The sequence below is a fragment of the Dendropsophus ebraccatus genome, chromosome 13, assembly GCF_027789765.1.
Source record: "Dendropsophus ebraccatus isolate aDenEbr1 chromosome 13, aDenEbr1.pat, whole genome shotgun sequence".
NCBI classification, from domain to species: domain Eukaryota; kingdom Metazoa; phylum Chordata; class Amphibia; order Anura; family Hylidae; genus Dendropsophus; species Dendropsophus ebraccatus.
This window is the reverse complement of record NC_091466.1, coordinates 32,828,916-32,845,441: the sequence shown is the minus strand read 5'-3', so window position 1 is coordinate 32,845,441 and position 16,526 is coordinate 32,828,916. Positions and strand designations below refer to the sequence as shown.

The 16,526-nt window shown below is 44.4% G+C and overlaps 1 pseudogene; it reads right to left on the bottom strand.

Annotated features, from left to right (window-relative positions):
• Nucleotides 1-6,233: 6,233 nt before the first annotated feature.
• LOC138770539 (oocyte zinc finger protein XlCOF7.1-like) lies at nt 6,234-7,400 on the bottom strand (annotated as a pseudogene).
• Between the last annotated feature and the right edge of the window lie 9,126 nt (nt 7,401-16,526).

Sequence of the window (16,526 nt, the reverse complement as noted above, 5' to 3'; positions counted from 1 at the left end):
TCTATCACAGGCCAGAAGCTCACAGCTACAGCCTCACGGTACCCGAACTTCTCTCCTGCTTGAGAATTTCGGGACCGCAGGGCTGCAGCTGTGAGCTTCCGGCCTGTGATAGATCCTGGGCCTATGGCGGCAGGGGTTCTAAATATTTTTTTAATAAAAAAACATGTGCTTCCCTGCGGGTGCCGCCTCCCGCAAAGCGCCGCCCTAGGCACCGAACCATGGGTGCCTAGTGGCAAATACGGCCCTGTATGTACACAGTGACCCCAGCAGCAGAATAATGAGTGCTGCTCTGGAGTATAATACAGGATGTAACTCAGAATCAGTACAGGATAAGTAATGTAATGTATGTACACAGTGACCCCACCAGCAGAATAGTGAGTGCAGCTCTGCAGTATAATACAGGATGTAACTCAGGATCAGTACAGGATAAGTAATGTATGTACATAGTGACCCCACCAGCAGAATAGTGAGTGCAGCTCTGCAGTATAATACAGGATGTAACTCAGTTTCTCCAATTATTTTTTCTATATTATATATATTTAATCTGTGCAATGCTAAATAGGGATAAAAGAAGTTCTATGCAGTCTTCTAGCTGTATAGCACATCTGGAGTAATACTACTGTAGTGTAGGACCATGCTGGGACATCTCATTACTCATGTATAAATAATGAGCGGCTTCCACACAACCTCGGATGTAACAGACCCAGAAATGTTATTAACGGATTAAAATCAATCAGGGCACATTTTCGTCTGTGGAAGGGGAACGCACGCCGAGGGCCGGTGGGCCACCAGCCAATATCTTCCATGCCTTGCAGAATCACTAAGTCACATAGCATAAAGCAGGAGACATACCACAGCTTGGGAAACATTTCAAGTATTACATGTCATAGAAAGCTATGCTGTGACCTTGTCTGAGCAACAACATTAAAGGACGAGTCTTCTGATATTAGAGGGGGTGTCTAAGGGAACACAATGCGGTCCCTACTAGGACAGGTTCATGTCATTGCAGCCCTCTACACTGGGACAGGATCATCCCCCCTGACTTATTTCTTAATGTTAATACAGATGAGACATCCAGAACAGTCTCCTACTATTCATATAAAAAGTGGTCCTGACTCTAACTTCTCATATCTTCCTTTATTTGGCTTACAGCTCTAAATTTTCTGCAACAATAAAATTCTTATAATCTGCGGCCACCACTAGGGGGCAGTAACTGAAGACACATCATGACTGATAATAATAGTGATCATACATTTGTATACAGTGAGCTCACAAACCTACAATCTTACTGTTGGGGTCTATTCACATAGATACAGTCATATGAGACAATAGTGAGTGCAGCTCTGCAGTATAATACAGGATGCAACTGTGATCAATTGTTGCATTTTTGGTAATATTTTTAAATTTTAATGTAATAAAATGCACAGATGTGAACAGAGAGCAATAGTTTTAGTGGCTGGAGGACAGTGATCCTGCAGAGTCCTGAGAGGTGAGTAAGACCTGATTTCAGCACCAGCTCCCCGGACAGCTCCAAGTGCTGAATCCCTATAGAGAAGCAGAGTAGCAGAGATTTATAACTACAGGCTCATCAGGAGGTACTACAAGGCTCAGCATACCTTCTGCCAGGAAATATCAGGTCGCTCCCTGGTCCTAAAAGGATTTATCCTCTTCCCATAGTGAATCCTGGTGCCATCTATACCCCAGGAAAGGGATGAGCAAACACCCGGCTGTCCACATAATGGAGAACCTGACCCATCAGACCAGTCACCTTCTTCTATTGCTCCATGTTCAGTTCTCTATTACAGACACTACTGGGGGGGACAGGGACTACTGGGGTATGACTGGTCTGCAGGGCCTCATACATCTCATGTGTGATCTGACTCCTTTCCACCATAGCCAGCAGGAATCATTTTTATATACAGGATGTAACTCAGGATCAGTACAGGATCAGTAATGTAATTTATGTACACAGTGACCTCACCAGCAGAATAGGGAGTGCAGCTCTGGGGTATGATACAGGATGCAACTCAAGATGAGTATAGGATCAGTTATGTAATGTATGTACACAGCATAGGACTGCCCCGGTATGAGGCCACCGTAATGTGGTGGGGTAGTTTACACCATTTTCAAGTGGTAACCAAGAGCCTCATTATTTTTGTGGAAGTTTTTTTGGCAGTTAGGGGGGGGCTGCTTTTAACTATTTCCATGTCTGTAGTGGGTCTGTATCTTGCCATTGCGGTGAGCTGTTGCATTTTTCTATGTTTTTGTGTGTTATGTACACAGTGACCCCATCAGCAGAATAGTGAGTGCAGCTCCGGGGTATAATACAGGATATAAATCGGGATCAGTACAGGATAAGTAATTTAATGTAAGTACACGGTGACCTCACCAGCAGAATAGTGAGTGCAGCTCTGCAGTATAAAGCCATGTTCACACCCTGGAACAGACTAGCCGTTCCCTGACCCGGCCAGTCTCTAAAAAAAAGATCTTTGGTGCCGCAGCGTTCTGATGCAGGCGCATCCATGTGCGCCCGCATCAGAACTCCCCACAGCACACAATGAAACTTCGGCCGGGGCCGCTCGCTTCATTTAGTGAACTGATATGGCTGAATAGTGGCCGCAGAAAACTGACATGTCAGTTCTTTGCAGCGCTGCAGGGTATCCCAGCTGGATCGTATACTATGGGGAAGATTTATGAAAGGATGTAAATATACACCTGGTGTAAACCGTCCACAGCAGCCAATCACAGCTCCTCTTCTATTTTACCAGTGCTGAAAGCTGAGCTGTTATTGGATGCTGTGGGCAGTTTACACCAGGTGTATATTTACACCCTTTCATAAATCTCCCCCTATGTGTATATGCTCCGGCCGAGATCCCATAGAAGAAAAGGCAACGTATGTTTCCGTACAAAGTATGGCCGTTGTTGCCGATTTCAACAACTGCCGTACTTTTACGGAAACATCCTTTGTGTGAACATAGCCTAATACAGGACGTAACTCAGGATCAGTACAGGATAAGTAATGCATGTACACAGTGACCTCACCAGCAGAATAGTGAGTGCAGCTCTGGAATATAATACAGGATGTAACTCAGGATCTGTACAGGATCAGTAATGTAATGTATGTACACAGTGACCCCACCAGCAGAATAGTGAGTGCAGCTCTGGAGTATATTACACCTTTGTTCATAGGCTGAGCCTAGTGTTGCAGTTAAGCCCCATTTGACACTACAGATGACATGTAAGTTATCTCTTCTGCTTGGAGCATACAAGTCTCTGTTACAGGTGAATGTGGGTCATCAGCTGTGGCCGCTCTCAGCCTCTTAGCCCTATTACACGGGACAATTATTGTGCAAAAAATCGTTAAATCGTTCGAATTTAAACAATCGTTCTGTGTAATTGCAGGCAACGATCGAAAAATCATTTGTATGTCGTTAATCGTTGATTTAGATCTAAACCTAAAATTATAGTTAATTGTTCGCTAATCGTTCGCTGTAATTCCACGTTCGTTCGATCAAGTTCCGCATTTTTTCACTAATCATTCACTGTAATTGTACATTGTTCATTGTTTTTCTGGGATCAGAAGGAATAAACGATCATAGTAACGATCGCAATAACGTGTGGTGAACAATTTCAGGTTAACGATAAACATATATCTCGTTTGCGATCGTTAATCGTTAATCTTTAAAAATCGCTCAGTGTACACCTCTAGGATGAGATGTGACAAAATCAATGAAGCTGCAGGATCAATACTCCCCATCCTCGTCTTTATTTAAGTAATGGTGCAGGGGCGCCTGGAAAGATGCCCCTAGGCGACTGCCCACATGGCCACCGCTCCAGCACGGGCTCACCAGGAAATAAAGGATCCGGTTTTATCTTCTATATCTAATTGTGTAAAATAAAATCTGTGCAGTGTCTCCTTGGAGAAAACGATTCAGCTCATTTACATCTCACCTTGTTTCCAGGCTGAAAATAACCCAAAAAAGAAGGTGAAAATATACAGGATATGAATGAGGGCACCCAGCTTTCCTAGAACCCTGCAGCCCAGGGATTGTATAGTCATTGTAGAAGTCTGGGAAAGCTGGGCGACAAAGCATGAAGGAGCTGTAGCCAGGGCCGGCGTCAGCACAGGGCTTACCTGGGCAAGTGCCGGGGCCCAAAGCATCTCTAGGGGCCCAGAGAGGGAGAGGGGCCCGGTTTTCTGATGTTCAGCCCGCTCACTGCAGTCCAGGGTGTACACTGAACATCAGAAGACACAGGAGACGGAGCAGGACCTGCACAGAAAGAGAAAAGGGTGAAGGACCTGATCACATGACCTTAAGGTCCTCAACCTCTCAGTGTGGAGAGCAGCCCGACAGAGAGGAAGAGGGAGAAGACTGAGCTGTAACTGCTGTGTGTCAGTGTCCGAGTGTGTCAGTGTCAGTCAGTCGGTCAGTATCTATGTCAATAATGTATGTTTGTATATGTTAGTGGTGTCTCACGTTATTGTGCATAGTGTGTAAATGAGGGGCCCGCTGAGGCTTGGTCGCCCAAGAGCCCACAAAAACCTGGAGCCAGCCCTGGCTGTAGTAATACTCTCTCACATCCTGCTGTCCCAGATCAGACACTAATCCTATGTATTACTGGGAGATATGGTGCGTTTACACAGGCAAATAAATCTGACAGGTTTTGGATTTGAAAAGAGGAGAAATCTCAGTCTCTCCTTTGTGACCTGTTCCCTGTTTATAGTCTGTTCCTGGCTTTGGCTTCAAAAATCTGTCAGATAACTCTGTCTGTGTAAACACACCGATAGATAGATAGATAGATAGATAGATAGATAGATAGATAGATTCTGGCAGATATATAGGTAATAATAGAATAACATCCACCTGCTCCAGCCTCCAGTATTTAGGCTTATAGGGAACAGAGTTTTTTATGTGATATGCTGCCCTCTTGTGGTACAAATGTAGAACTAGGATGATGCACTAGGATGATGCACTGCTGATTTTTTTGTTTGTTTGTTTTTTACATATAACTTGAGCACTAAAATCGTTACCCCAAGTCACTGCACTCATGCACACTACAATAGTCAGGATAGGAGATAATTTCAAAGATTTAAACAGCCAAGACTGGAGTTAAGTAAATAGTGAAGGGGTTATAAAGACCATTGTGGGTCCATCAGATGACACTTTTTCTCCATGGTAGTCATGTAGTTTATTGCATGGGCTCCTACCTATGTACAGCACTGAATATTCCTACCTTTAGTGTTGCCTACTGGATTTGCATGGGGCTTCCTTGCTGCATTGATAGGACCCTAGGTCTTTGATACTTTGGGCGTTTTTCGAGTCTGCATTTTTCCCCTGATGCTGGAGCATTGTCGTCTCAGCCAGTCAGTTCCTGCAGCTGCTGTTTTGAAGGCTCCATCTTTGAAGAGGCAGAGCCTAGCACACTTGTAGCTCAGTGCACCAGGCTCTGCTGAAGAAGAGACGTCGGAGGAGAGTATCAATCGCGCTCCCCTTCTTCTCCCAACACTGCACCCATCCCAGCAAGAAAAGGGGGCAATTAACCCCCTACCTTGCTGGGAAGGGTACATTGTGACATCAATGTGGCCCCCCCATGGGGTTAAGTGAGGATGGCATGCCTCCATACTTAACCCCTTGTGTGCCATACTGTAAGCTGCACCTGCCAAGATGCTGCATACTGTAAGGTGCACAAAACTTGTCACAATGATGGGTGTTCAGCTCTTGGACTTTTATGTGTGTTTTTCCCTTTTGTCTTTCAGATATCAGTATCCAGAGGATTATGTTGGGTTTGTTGGACTACGTCGATGCCCAGCATTTTTTTTTTAATAAAATGATCAAAGAGGGGTGTGGGGGTGTTCTTTTTTAATAAAAGACTTTTTTCTATTGTCTTGTGTTTTATTTTAGGCTTCGTAATGGAAGCTGTAATGTAATCTATCTAGCTGTCTGACAGAATCAATTAATAAGTCGAGGACTAGTTTTAGCCTGTATAAAATGGCTAACACTAACCCCCCCCCATTATTACCCAAGTACCCCCCGCACCAGGGGTACTGGCAAGAGCCGGGTACCAGTAGCCAGTAGTCCCAGAGTGTCAAATTTGGCGCTTCTGAACTGTGTGATAGTAGGCCAGGTTTAACACTGTGGGAATACTGGTACCTGGCTGTCCCCAGTACCCCTGGTGCAGTGGGTATTGGGGTAATATTGGGGGGAGGGTTAGTGTTAGCCATTTTATACCAGCTAACAATAGGCTTTGACTTTGAAATGGATGTCGTCTATCAGACAGCTTCCACTACTAAGCCTGAAATAAAAATAGAACAATACAATAGAGAAACGTCCATTATTCAAAAGACTGTATTTCTTTGTAAAACATTTCCCACATCCTGAACATGAAAATGGATTCTCCCCTGTTTGAATTTTTTTATGTTTAGTAAGACTGGATTACTTTGTAAAACATTTCCCACATTCTGAACATGAAAATGGCTTCTCCCCTGTGAGAATTATTTGATGTTTAGTAAGACTGCATTTCTTTGTAAAACATTTCCCACATTCTAAACATGAAAAAGGCTTGTCTCCTGTGTGAATTTTTTGATGTTGAGTAAGACTGTAGTTCTTTGTAAAAAATTTCCCACATTCTGAACATGAAAAAGGCTTATCCGTTGTGTGGATTTTTTGATGATTAGTAAGATCTGATTTCTGTAAAAAAAAAAATTCCACATTCTGAACATGAAAATGGTTTCTCCCCTGTGTGAATTTTTTGATGTTTAGTAAGATCTGATTTCTGTAAAAAAAACCTTTTCCCACATTCTGAACATGAAAATGGCTTCTCCCCTGTGCGAATTATTTGATGTTTAGTAAGACTGGATTTCTTTGTAAAACATTTCCCACATTCTGAACATGAATATGTCTTCTCCCCTGTGTGAATTATTTAACGTTTAGTAAGGCTGGATTTCTTTGTAAAACATTTACCACATTTTGAACATCAAAATGGCTTCTCCCCTGTGTGAATTAATGTTTAGTAAGACTGGATTTCTTTGTAAAACATTTCCCACATTCTGAACATGAAAATGGCTTGTGCAAATTATTTGATGCTGAGTAAGACTGTATTTCTTTGTACAACATTTCCCACATTCTGAACATGAAAATGGGTTTCTCCCCTGTGCAGATTTTTTGATGTTTAGTAAGACTGGATTTCTTAGTAAAACATTACCCACATTCTGAACATGAAAATGGCTTCTCCCCTGTGTGAATATTTTGATGTTGAGTAAGACTGGATTTCTTTGTAAAACATTTCCTACGTTCTGAACATGAAAATGGCTTCTCCCCTGTGTGAATTTTTTGATGTTGAGTAAGACTGGATTTCTTTGTAAAACATTTCCTACGTTCTGAACATGAAAATGGCTTCTCCCCTGTGTGAATTTTTTGCTCTATATACAGACCAATATTACTGCCATAGAGTCACCACCATATAATGACTCTAAATACACCATATACAGATCAATATTATGCGGCAGTCACTGTATGGCAGTAATATTGATCTAGTGATTGATATAGTGTGTATATATAGTCATTATGTGGTGGTCACTTTATGGCAGTAATATTGGTCTTTATATATAGTCATTATGTGGTGGTCACTCTATGGCAGTAATATTGGTCTTTATATAGTGTATATATAGAGTCGTTATGTGGCAGTCAATGTATGGCAGTAATGACTGTATATACACACTATATACAGACCAATATTACTGCCAAAGAGTGACCACCGCATAATGACTCTATATACACTGTATACAGACCAATATTACCGCCATACAGTGACCACCACTTAAAGTGACTGTACCATCAGGCCCAGGCTGAAGCACTGGAGGCGGGCCGACCCACCCTTAGTGGGAGGAAACCCCAGCCCCTCCATGACGTGACTCCATTAGAATCAATGGAACCCTATCATAGAGGGGCGGGGGTTTCCTCCCACTAAGGGTGGATTGGCCCGCCTCCAGTGCTTCAGCCTGGGCCTGGTGGTACAGTCACTTTAAGGACTGAATACCACTTTATTTTTTCCTCAATAAAATACACCGTATCACCTTAGTGACATTATAATACACTATACATAGGAGCTGCAGCCAAGCACCGGCCTCAGTTACACTATACATAGGAGCTGCAGCCAATCACCGGCCTCAGTTACACTATACATAGGAGCTGCAGCCAATCACCGGCCTCAGTTACACTATACATAGGATCTGCAGCCAATCACCGGCCTAAGTTACACTATACATAGGAGCTGCAGCCAATCACCAGCCTCAGTTATACTATACATAGGAGCTGCAGCCAATCACCGGCCTCAGTTACACTATACATAGGAGCTGCAGCCAATCACCGGCCTCAGTTACACTATACATAGGAGCTGCAGCCAATCACCGGCCTCAGTTACACTATACATAGGAGCTGCAGCCAATCACCGGCCTCAGTTACACTATACATAGGAGCTGCAGCCAATCACCGGCCTCAGTTACACTATACATAGGATCTGCAGCCAATCACCGGCCTAAGTTACACTATACATAGGAGCTGCAGCCAATCACCAGCCTCAGTTATACTATACATAGGAGCTGCAGCCAATCACCGGCCTCAGTTACACTATACATAGGAGCTGCAGCCAATCACCGGCCTCAGTTACACTATACATAGGAGCTGCAGCCAATCACCGGCCTCAGTTACACTATACATAGGAGCTGCAGCCAATCACCGGCCTCAGTTACACTATACACAGGAGCTGCAGCCAATCACCGACCTCAGTTACACTATACATAGGAGCTGCAGCCAATCACCGGCCTCAGTTACACTATACAGAGGAGCTGCAGCCAATCACCGGCCTCAGTTACACTATACATAGGAGCTGCAGCCAATCACCGGCCTCAGTTACACTATACATAGGAGCTGCAGCCAATCACCGGCCTCAGTTACACTATACATAGGAGCTGCAGCCAATCACCGGCCTCAGTTACACTATACATAGGATCTGCAGCCAATCACCGGCCTAAGTTACACTATACATAGGAGCTGCAGCCAATCACCAGCCTCAGTTATACTATACACAGGAGCTGCAGCCAATCACCGGCCTCAGTTACACTATACACAGGAGCTGCAGCCAATCACCGGCCTCAGTTACACTATACATAGGAGCTGCAGCCAATCACCGTCCTCAGTTACACTATACATAGGAGCTGCAGCCAATCACCGGCCTCAGTTACACTATACAGAGGAGCTGCAGCCAATCACCGGCCTCAGTTACACTATACATAGGAGCTGCAGCCAATCACCGGCCTCAGTTACACTATACATAGGAGCTGCAGTCAATCACCGGCCTCAGTTACACTATACATAGGAGCTGCAGCCAATCACCGGCCTCAGTTACACTATACATAGGAGCTGCAGCCAATCACCAGCCTCAGTTACACTATACATAGGAGCTGCAGCCAATCACCGGCCTCAGTTACACTATACATAGGAGCTGCAGCCAATCACCAGCCTCAGTTACACTATACATAGGTGCTGCAGCCAATCACCGGCCTCAGTTACACTATACATAGGAGCTGCAGCCAATCACCGGCCTCAGTTACACTATACATAGGAGCTGCAGCCAATCACCGGCCTCAGTTACACTATACATAGGAGCTGCAGCCAATCACCAGCCTCAGTTACACTATACATAGGAGCTGCAGCCAATCACCGGCCTCAGTTACACTATACATAGGAGCTGCAGCCAATCACCGGCCTCAGTTACACTATACATAGGAGCTGCAGCCAATCACCGGCCTCAGTTACACTATACATAGGAGCTGCAGCCAATCACCGGCCTCAGTTACACTATACATAGGAGCTGATAGCAGCCGTTAGCTGTAGCCAGGGATCACTGCCAGAGCCTGCAGGACGCTGTCTCTGCTCTCCTGCCCTACTGTAACTTGGGGGCCCTTGGGGGTGTATATACAATGAGGTGTATATACAATTGCAAAATGATCCAAAATTTGCTATTGCTAGAAAACTAACAGCTTTGGTTAAAGAGGCACATGACAGCAACATAATACATGGTGACTTGAAAGACTTTCTAATAGTGGAGCACCCGATTACACCTATACTATACTTCATTCCTAAGATTCACAAGAATCTCAAAAAACCCCTGGGAGACCGATAGTATCGGGAAGAGATTCTGTGGTAAATCATGGATCTATATTTTTGGATAAAGTCTTTCAACCATTAGCCGCAGGGGCCAGATCCTTCTTAACAGACTCAACACATTTCCTGAACATCATCAAATCACTGTCCATTCCATCAGGCACTTTACTTGTCACTTTAGACATTTGTAGCTTATATACATCTATTGAAATCCGCAGGGGGATGTCAGCCATGATGAATGTTTTACCTAAACTTCAGATGCTCCCGCAGGAGAAGGAATTTTTACTACAATTGCTGAATTTAGTCCTCAGTAACAATTACTTTGTTTTTGATGGCCAATTGTACATGCAACAGAGAGGCCTGGCGATGGGTGCCAATGTGGCACCCACCTATGCAAATATAGTGGTTGCTGAGTTGGAGGAGCGCGTCATCTATGGAACCCACCACTTCCAACATGTCCTGGGGTGGTGGCGTTATATCGATGACATGTTCCTTCTGTGGGCAGGTCACACAGTTCAATGAGTTCTTAGTGCATTTGAATAGCGTGGATGAAACAATTACATTCACAGCCACCCACTCACATGATCGTATACATTACCTGGACGTTGAAGTGACCTTAATAGGGGATAGACTGGTCAGCAACATCTATAACAAAGAGACGGACTGTAACAATACGCTCAGGTTTGACAGCTGCCATCTCCGACAAATGATCCGATCCCTCCCATATAGTCAGATGATCAGAGCCAAGAGCATCACAGACCCAGAAATGGATATTGATAGAACACTTGACAAAATGGCCAGGGAATTCCCAGACGGGATATCCACTGTGATTAGTGGAATAGAGCAAAGAAAGGGTTAATAGACTGGACAGACATACATTACTCACACAGAGAAAATCCAGAAATGAATTAAATCGTATACCCTTCATAACAACCTACACACATCTATCCCTGCAAATAGGTCAAATTATTCAAAAACATTGGCAGATTGTCAGGAATAGCTACAAAAATATACATGAATTTCAAAATCCACCATTATTGTCACACCGCAGAAACAGCAATTTAAGAGACAGAATTGTCAAGACGGATGTAGCATTGCCCAAGGAGGACACACAAGGATATTTAGTACCACGTAAAAAAGGATCGGACCCATGTTTATCTTGTGTTAACTGCAAACACATGTGTAAGGGCGAGAAATTCATTCACCCCGTGACCCTAAAAGAGTATCCCATAAGACAGTATCTAACGTATAACTCGAGTTGGATCGTGTATGTATTATGGTGCACTTGTAAAACAATTTACGTTGGGGAAACCACCAATGACCTTAAAACTAGGTTAACCCAACACAGATATTTGATCCGTAAGGGCAAAATGGACTTACCTGTACCTAAGCATTTCCTCAATGTCGGGCACACCGAAAGGGATCTAAAATTCATGATAATCGATCAAGTTGTTCAGCCAAAGAGGGGAGGTGATAGGCACACACTCCTAAAAAGGAGAGAGAGTGGATTCACAAACTTGGAGCATTGGGGCCGTATGGCCTCAATATTGAATATAAAGTTACTAGTGGTATGTATAGGAGATGACTTGCTATTGAACTGCCAAATATATCCTGTGTTTGCATCAACATGTACTATATGAGACTAGTATCTAATGTCCTTTTTTTGCTTAATTTATATATCTTGTGCAAAAGGACGCCGGGATCCATGTCATGATCGGTTGATCACCCGAGCAATAACTAGAGGGTCGTTATGGGAGGTTTTTACTTATATATTTATCCATATGTCTGAGGAGGATACCACAAGGAGAGTCTCCAGGCATGTCTAACCAGAGGGCACGAGAGTACCGCTATGGACTCATCGCCAGGACGAGAGGAGCGCAATAACTGTGATCACTTACCTGATCGATGCGGTTTAGCTCCTGCTCGGAGTGAGACCCAGGCTTGGGACTAATTCACACCGAGAAGTCCGAGGCGTCATCTGTAGGTTGGGAAGACGAGCCAACATGAGACACAGCTACTTCATTAAGTGGCCCTCCTACAAGACAGCTACAGCACTCCCCTGGATACGACCTGACCATAATATCTTCATGCCGCATTGCCTACAATGTGAATGAAACCCTGCAGATAGATAGATAGATAGATAGATATGAGATAGATAGATAGATAGATAGATAATACTTATCAGCTGCTGTATGTCCTGCAGGAAGTGGTGTATTCTTTCCAGTGTGACACAGTGCTCTCTGCTGCCACCTCTGTCCATGTCAGGAACTGTCCAGAGCACAAGAGGTTTTCTATGAGGATTTGCTGCTGCTCTGGACAGTTCCTAACATTGACAGAGGTTGCAGCAGAGAGCACTGTGTCATACTGAAAATAACACACCTCTTCCTGCAGGACATACAACAGCTGATAAGTACTGGATGACTTGAGTTTTCTTAAGAAAAGTAATTTACGAATCTTTGTCACTCTCTGACAGCAGTTGATTTGGAAAAAAAAAACATTTGTCGGAGTATCCCTTTAAGCCTCCATTGATGTACATACAGTATCTGCACCATGCTTTGCCCTGTTAGTTCTTTTTGGCTTTAATGTATCCATTGTACGAGAAGATAGTCAGGGTCCTATTACACGCGCTGACTACGGCCCAATCATTTTAGTTTACTGGACCTATTACACGGCCCAATAATTGGGCAGTAAGGGCTGCATGGACATTGTTAGTGATGTCCCTGCAGTCCTTGCCCAAACACCTTATAACTTACCTCTCCCTGCTCCCGGTCTTCTCTCCTGTGCTGTGCAGATTCCCGGCCCCAGCAACAGCAGTGTCTGAGCGGCCTCTGATTGGCTGAGCGGACTGTTAGCTGACAGGCCGCTCAGACGCTGCTGCTGGGACTGCAAAGCTGCGAAGCAAAGTAGAGAAGACCGGGAGCGGGGAGAGGTAAGGTAACAGGTGTTTGGGCAATCGATAGCCGTCAGCTGTGCACCGCTATTATATGTAGTGATGCATGGTTGGCACCCATGCATCACTAACCTAAGCCAACGATCAGCCGATTATCGCTTCAGCGACTGATCCTTGTCTCTATTACATGGAGCGATAGATAGATAGATAGATAGATAGATAGATAGATAGATAGATAGATAGATAGGAGATATATAGATAGATAGATAATATTTGAATGTTTTTAACATTTGCAGATTTCGGCTGTCCTCAGTATCCCATTCTGGCAGTGGTTTCTACAAAGATTTGCCAAAAAGATGGCAGCTTTTGGAATATCTGTAAGTATTACTGCAGAACCTGGCACTGTATAAGTGTATAAGTTCTAATAAAAAACACATGCTGGGTACAAAAAGCCACACACCTAACATGTAACCAATCTAGTACTTACGACGCTAAGGGCCCTATTCCACGGGCCGAGGAGGGCCCAATCTACGATGTAAATGAGCGCCAATCTGCTATATCGCCGCTCGTCTACTGGGCCTATTCCACGGCCCAATGATCATTGAGCGAGGGCTGCAGGGACATCGTTACCGATGTCCTTGCAGCCCTTGCAGCATACATTACCTGTCAGGTCTTCTGCTCCACTCTGTCTTCCTCCCCGGGTCCGGCAAGCTCTAGCTTCAGAATGGCCTGTCAGCTGGCTGTGGCGGTCCCGGCCTGTGATTGGCTGAGTGGCCTGTCAGCTGACAGGCCATTCTGAAGCCAGAGCGCGCGGGACCCGGGGAGGAAGACAGAGCGGAGCAGAAGCCCTGACAGGTAATGTATGCTGCTGCTGCTGCTTCTCAAATCGTCGGTCGCCCGCCGCGCACCGCTATTCCACTGTAGTGATGCGCGATGGGGGAACGATGATTTTAGGTCTGGCCCTAAATGAACGATCAGCCGATGACACGATCATCGGCTGATCGTTCTCTCTATTTCACCGAGCGATAATCGGCTGAATGGGGCCGATTATCGTTCCTGTGGAATAGGGCCCTAAGATTAATTAAAGAGTTTGTCTCCCCACCCCTAACCCCGTCTATATACCCTATTAGGCATCATAAACAGGATGTCACGCTGACACTCACCTCTATGGGCAGGAATGTGGAGCTGCTAAGTAATTGTGGTACTCGACCAGTGACGTGCTGGGCTGTTACTGGTGACGCCACTTCTGTGATGGTTGGTCGGTTGTGTTGTACAGCTCTGCCAGGGATGGTATGTGTGATGCCAGTGATAGTCCAGCACACAGGTGCGATGTTGGTACCTGCTTTAGTGTTGTGGCTGGCTGTACTTCCCCAAAATGGTCGGTGACCTTCCAGGCTGTGATGGGTTCCTTGTGCTCTTGTTACGGCAGTACTGAGTGGCAATTGACCCACCTGGACTATCGGTACTGCCACCCACAGAGAGGGGAAAAATGACCCAAGGTGTGTGGCGGATGTGTATAGGTGCTGGTGCAGATGGAAAGATGACTGAGTCTCAGTGATAAAAATAGAAAAGCTTTACTGTGCAGTCTCTGAATAATATAAAACACTTTGGCAGCAAATAGATAATCTGGATACGGACTTTAGTACAGGTGATTTTAAGAAACTTTGTAATTCGGTTTATTAGCTGAAAAATACATTTTTATCATGCGAAAGCAGTTTGAAGCTCTCCCCCCTGTCTTCATGGTTCTCTTACGGAGAGGGGAGGGGTTGAGGGAGATGAGGAACCAAAACAGGACAACAAAGAGTTAATTTACAGCTACATCACCAGCTATCTCCTCTGAAGCCAGCACTGACCTCTCTGACCTCTGAATACCGTGCCCAAAGTAAAATATGTGACGTAAAGACCTATAGTGTCTGGTAACAACTGTTTGACACAGGGGGCGAGCAAATACAATATTTTGTCACCTCTGGTATCCCCTTTACCATCCTATGTTAAGGACACGAAAGATATGGTTACAAAATTAATGGATCTAACTGTGAACGAAAATACAGTGCTTGCCAGTCTGGATGTGGAGAGCCTATATAGCAATTTACGTCATAATGTGGGGATTCAGGCCACCTCTTATTTTTTGAGCACAAAAAGCAGACACTTTCGGGCACATAATACTTTTGTTGTTGATTTGTTAGAATTCATTTTGACACACAATTATTTTTTGTTTAATGGACAATTCTATCATCAAACACAAGGCACTGCTATGGGGTCTTCTTGTGCATCAAATAATGCTTTTAGGATGGTGGGAGAACACGATTGTTGTTGGTGATGATGATTTGAGTTTGTTTACGTCACATATTTTACTTTGGGCGCGGTATATCGACGACATCCTCATCCTATGGGATGGGTATGCAACCTTATTACAGGTATTTGTTGACACTGAATAGAAATGATATTGGGATGCTTTTCACGTATGAATTTGGTGGCCGGAGTAGTAATTTTTTGGATTTACAGATCTATATAGACGATGCTCTCTAAATCCAGACTGGTATCTACCGCAAACCAACATCTGCCAACTCTCTGCTCCAATGGAAAAGCTGGCATCCTGGGTCCCTGCGACGTAGTATACCAATTGGCCAATATTTAAGGGCCCGTCGCAATTGCTCGGAAGAGCATAAATTCCAGCTGGAATGTAAAAATCTCTATCAGAGATTTCGGCATAGGGGGTACCCTAGTAAACATCTACGGATGGCATATCATAGAGCTTGCAGTAGTGATAGATCTAGCCTGTTACAGAATACCCGTCCTTGTGAGACGGAGAAGATGATTAGATGCATTGGCAATTATGATGGTCATACGGATAAAGTAATGGCAATTCTGAGGCGGCACTGGCATTTGTTGAAGGCAGACACAGATCTAGCCCCCGTGATTAGTAAACATCCGTGTGTGACTTTTAGGAGAGGTCCTAATCTTAAGGATATGTTGGTGCATAGTCACCTTCAATCTACATCTGGTCCGCGCACATGGTTAGAGAGTAACGTGAGGGTTTTTTTTCTGTGTGGTCATTGTGGTCTGTGTAGACACATGACCAGAACCAAAATATTTCGAAACCCTGTGGATGGGAGAACATATGAAGTTAGGCAATTTCTGAACTGTAGTAGCAAAAACGTGATTTATATTGCACAGTGTACATGCCCACTAATATATGTTGGGAAGACAACTCAGGAGTTACGTCGAAGAGTGTGAAAACATATGAGCACTATCCGTACAGAGTCAGATACACCTCTGGCGCGACATATCCAACATATTCATGGTGGTAGAGTTGATTATATCAAATTCTGGGGCCTTTGTCAGATGAAATTGGGTCCACGTAAGGAGGATATTGATACAATTCTTTTGAAGGAAGAGGCGAGATGGATATTTCGCCTCCAGAGTCAAGTTCCTCTGGGGCTGAATGAGGGCTTCTCATCTGCTGCTTTCCT